This window comes from Heloderma suspectum, chromosome 14 (genome assembly GCF_057233095.1).
Source record: "Heloderma suspectum isolate Gila_16-S chromosome 14, 16-S_ref, whole genome shotgun sequence".
NCBI lineage: Eukaryota > Metazoa > Chordata > Lepidosauria > Squamata > Helodermatidae > Heloderma > Heloderma suspectum.
The window spans coordinates 33,095,001-33,100,000 of NC_139471.1; positions in this window are offsets into that span (position 1 = coordinate 33,095,001).

The window sequence follows — 5,000 nt, forward strand, 5'->3', positions numbered from 1 at the left end:
GGGTTGAGTTAGGTATAGGGTTAGGGTTGGGGTTAGGGTTAGGGTTAGGGTTAGGGTTAGGGTTGGGGTTAGGGTTAGGGTTGAGTTAGGTATAGGGTTAGGGTTAGGGTTAGGGTTGGGGTTAGGTATAGGGTTGGGGTTAGGGTTAGGGTTAGGGTTAGGGTTAGGGTTGGGGTTAGGGTTAGGGTTGAGTTAGGTATGGGGTTAGGGTTAGGGTTAGGGTTGGGGTTAGGGTTAGGGTTGGGGTTAGTGTTAGGGCTAGGGTTAGGGTTAGGGTTAGGGTTGGGGTTAGGGTTAGGGTTGAGTTAGGTATAGGGTTAGGGTTAGGGTTAGGGTTGGGGTTAGGGTTAGGGTTAGGGTTAGGGTTAGGGTTAAAGTTAGGTTTAGGGTTAGGGTTAGGGTTGGGGTTAGGTATAGGGTTAGGGTTAGGGTTAGGGTTAGGGTTAGGGTTGAGTTAGGTATAGGGTTAGGGTTATGGTTAGGGTTAGGGTTAGGGTTAGGGTTGAGTTAGGTATAGGGTTAGGGTTGGGGTTAGGGTTAGGGTTAGGGTTAGGGTTTGGGTTGGGTTTAGGGTTAGGGTTGAGTTAGGTATAGGGTTAGGGTTAGGGTTAGGGTTAGGGTTGGGGTTAGGGTTAGGGTTGGGGTTAGGGTTAGGGTTAGGGTTAGGGTTAGGGTTAGGGTTGGGGTTAGGGTTGGGGTTAGGGTTAGGGTTAGGGTTAGGGTTAGGATTGGGGTTAGGGTTAGGGTTAGGGTTAGGGTTGGGGTTAGGGTTAGGGTTAGGGTTAGTGTTAGGGTTAGGGTTAGGGTTAGGGTTAGGGTTGAGTTAGGTATAGGGTTAGGGTTGGGGTTAGGGTTAGGGTTAGGGTTAGGGTTAGGGTTAGGGTTAGGGTTGGGGTTAGGGTTAGGGTTGAGTTAGGTATAGGGTTAGGGTTAGGGTTAGGGTTAGGGTTAGGGTTAGGGTTAGGGTTAGGGTTGGGGTTAGGGTTAGGGTTAGGGTTAGGGTTAGGGTTAGTGTTAGTGTTGGGGTTAGGGTTAGGGTTAGGGTTAGGGTTAGGGTTAGGGTTGGGGTTGGGGTTAGGGTTAGGGTTAGGGTTGGGGTTTGGTATAGGGTTAGGGTTAGGGTTAGGGTTAGGGTTAGGGTTAGGGTTGGGGTTAGGTATAGGGTTAGGGTTAGGGTTAGGGTTGAGTTAGGTATAGGGTTAGGGTTGGGGTTAGTGTTAGGGTTAGGGTTAGGGTTAGGGTTGGGGTTAGGTATAGGGTTAGGGTTAGGGTTAGGGTTAGGGTTAGGGTTGGGGTTAGGGTTGGGGTTAGGGTTAGGGTTAGGGTTAGGGTTAGGGTTAGGGTTAGGGTTGGGGTTTGGTATAGAGTTAGGGTTAGGGTTAGGGTTAGGGTTAGGGTTAGGGTTAGGGTTAGGGTTGGGGTTAGGTATAGGGTTAGGGTTAGGGTTAGGGTTGAGTTAGGTATAGGGTTAGGGTTGGGGTTAGTGTTAGGGTTAGGGTTAGGGTTAGGGTTGGGGTTAGGTATAGGGTTAGGGTTAGGGTTAGGGTTAGGGTTAGGGTTGGTGTTAGGGTTAGGTTTAGAGTTAGGGTTGGGGTTAGGGTTAGGGTTGAGTTAGGTATAGGGTTAGGGTTGGGGTTAGGGTTAGGGTTAGGGTTAGGGTTGGGGTTAGGGTTAGGGTTGAGTTAGGTATAGGGTTAGGGTTAGGGTTAGGGTTAGGGTTAGGGTTAGGGTTAGGGTTGGGGTTAGGGTTAGGGTTAGGGTTAGGGTTAGGGTTAGGGTTGGGGTTAGGTATAGGGTTAGGGTTAGGGTTAGGGTTGGGGTTAGGTTAAGGGTTAGGGTGGGGGTTAGGGTTAGTGTTGGGGTTAGGGTTAGGGTTAGGGATAGGGTTGGGGTTAGGTATAGGGTTAGGGTTAGTGTTAGGGTTAGGGTTAGCGTTAGGGTTAGGGTTAGGGTTAGGGTTAGGGTTATGGTTAGGGTTAGGCTTAGGGGTTAGGGTTAGGGTTAGGGTTAGGGTTGGGGTTAGGTATAGGGTTACGGTTAGGGTTAGGGTTGGGGTTAGGGTTAGGGTTGAGTTAGGTATAGGGTTAGGGTTAGGGTTAGGGTTGGGGTTAGGGTTAGGGTTGGGGTTAGGGTTAGGGTTAGGGTTATGGTTAGGGTTAGGGTTGGGGTTAGGGTCAGGGTTGAGTTAGGTATAGGGTTAGGGTTAGGGTTAGGTTTGGGGTTAGGGTTAGGGTTAGGGTTAGGGTTAGGGTTAGGGTTGGGGTTAGGGATAGGGTTAGGGTTAGAGTTAGGGTTAGGGTTAGGGTTAGGGTTGGGGTTAGGGTTAGGGTTGAGTTAGGTATAGGGTTAGGGTTAGGGTTAGGGTTAGGGTTGGGGTTAGGGTTAGGGTTAGGGTTAGGGTTAGTGTTAGGGTTGGGGTTAGGGTTAGGGTTAGGGTTAGGGTTAATGTTAGGGTTAGGGTTAGGGTTAGGGTTAGGGATGGGGTTAGGTATAGGGTTAGGGTTAGGGTTAGGGTTAGGGTTAGGGTTAGGGTTAGGGTTGGGGTTAGGGTTAGGGTTGAGTTAGGTATAGGGTTAGGGTTAGGGTTAGGGTTAGGGTTGAGTTAGGTATAGGGTTAGGGTTGGGGTTGGGGTTAGGGTTAGGGTTAGGGTTGGGGTTAGGGTTAGGGTTGAGTTAGGTATAGGGTTAGGGTTAGGGTTAGGGTTGGGGTTAGGTATAGGGTTGGGGTTAGGGTTAGGGTTAGGGTTAGGGTTAGGGTTAGGGTTGGGGTTAGGGTTAGGGTTGAGTTAGGTAAGGGGTTAGGGTTAGGTTTAGGGTTGGGGTTAGGGTTAGGGTTGGGGTTAGTGTTAGGGTTAGGGTTAGGGTTAGGGTTAGGGTTGGGGTTAGGGTTAGGGTTGAGTTAGGTATAGGGTTAGGGTTAGGGTTAGGGTTGGGGTTAGGGTTAGGGTTAGGGTTAGGGTTAGGGTTAGGGTTAGGGTTAAAGTTAGGTTTAGGGTTAGGGTTAGGGTTGGGGTTAGGTATAGGGTTAGGGTTAGGGTTAGGGTTAGGGTTAGGGTTAGGGTTAGGGTTGAGTTAGGTATAGGGTTAGGGTTAGGGTTAGGGTTAGGGTTAGGGTTAGGGTTGAGTTAGGTATAGGGTTAGGGTTGGGGTTAGGGTTAGGGTTAGGGTTAGGGTTTGGGTTGGGTTTAGGGTTAGGGTTGAGTTAGGTATAGGGTTAGGGTTAGGGTTAGGGTTGGGGTTAGGGTTAGGGTTGCGGTTAGGGTTAGGGTTAGGGTTAGGGTTAGGGTTGGGGTTAGGGTTGGGGTTAGGGTTAGGGTTAGGGTTAGGGTTAGGATTGGGGTTAGGGTTAGGGTTAGGGTTAGGGTTAGGGTTAGGGTTGGGGTTAGGGTTAGGGTTAGGGTTAGTGTTAGGGTTAGGATTAGGGTTAGGGTTAGGGTTAGGGTTGAGTTAGGTACAGGGTTAGGGTTGGGGTTAGGGTTAGGGTTAGGGTTAGGGTTATGGTTGGGGTTAGGGTTAGGGTTGAGTTAGGTATAGGGTTAGGGTTAGGGTTAGGGTTAGGGTTAGGGTTAGGGTTAGGGTTAGGGTTGGGGTTAGGGTTAGGGTTGGGGTTAGGGTTAGGGTTAGGGTTGGGGTTTGGTATAGGGTTAGGGTTAGGGTTAGGGTTAGGGTTAGGGTTAGGGTTAGGGTTAGGGTTGGGGTTAGGTATAGGGTTAGGGTTAGGGTTGAGTTAGGTATAATGTTAGGGTTGGGGTTAGTGTTAGGGTTTTGGTAGCGTTAGGGTTGGGGTTAGGTATAGGGTTAGGGTTAGGGTTAGGGTTAGGGTTAGGGTTAGGGTTGGGGTTAGGGTTGGGGTTAGGGTTAGGGTTAGGGTTAGGGTTAGGGATAGGGTTGGGGTTTGGTATAGGGTTAGGGTTAGGGTTAGGGTTAGGGTTAGGGTTAGGGTTAGGGTTAGGGTTGGGGTTAGGTATAGGGTTAGGGTTAGGGTTGAGTTAGGTATAGGGTTAGGGTTGGGGTTAGTGTTAGGGTTAGGGTTAGGGTTAGGGTTGGGGTTAGGTATAGGGTTAGGGTTAGGGTTAGGGTTAGGGTTAGGGTTAGGGTTGGTGTTAGGGTTAGGGTTAGGGTTAGGGTTGGGGTTAGGGTTAGGGTTGAGTTAGGTATAGGGTTAGGGTTGGGGTTAGGGTTAGGGTTAGGGTTAGGGTTAGGGTTAGGGTTGGGGTTAGGGTTAGGGTTGAGTTAGGTATAGGGTTAGGGTTAGGGTTAGGGTTAGGGTTGGGGTTTGGTATAGGATTAGGGTTAGGGTTAGGGTTAGGGTTAGGGTTAGGGTTAGGGTTGGGGTTAGGTATAGGGTTAGGGTTAGGGTTGAGTTAGGTATAGGGTAAGGGTTGGGGTTAGGGTTAGGGTTAGGGTTAGGGTTAGGGTTGGGGTTAGGTATAGGGTTAGGGTTAGGGATAGGGTTAGGGTTAGGGTTGGGGTTAGGGTTAGGGTTGAGTTAGGTATAGGGTTAGGGTTGGGGTTAGGGTTAGGATTAGTGTTAGGGTTAGGGTTAGGGTTGGGGTTAGGGTTGAGTTAGGTATAGGGTTAGGGTTGGGGTTAGGGTTAGGGTTGGGGTTAGGGTTAGGGTTAGGGTTGGTGTTAGGGTTAGGGTTAGGGTTAGGGTTGGGGTTAGGGTTAGGGTTGAGTTAGGTATAGGGTTAGGGTTGGGGTTAGGGTTAGGGTTAGGGTTAGGGTTGGGGTTAGGGTTAGGGTTGGGGTTAGGGTTAGGGTTAGGGTTAGGGTTAGGGTTAGGGTTGGGGTTAGGGTTAGGGTTGAGTTAGGTATAGGGTTAGGGTTAGGGTTAGGGTTGGGGTTAGGGTTAGGGTTAGGGTTAAGGTTAGGGTTAGGGTTAGTGTTAGGGTTAGGGTTAGGGTTAGGGTTAGGGTTAGGGTTAGGGTTGGGGTTAGGGTTAGTGTTAGGGTTAGGGTTAGGGTTAGGGTTAGGGTTAGGGTTGGGGTTAGGGTTAG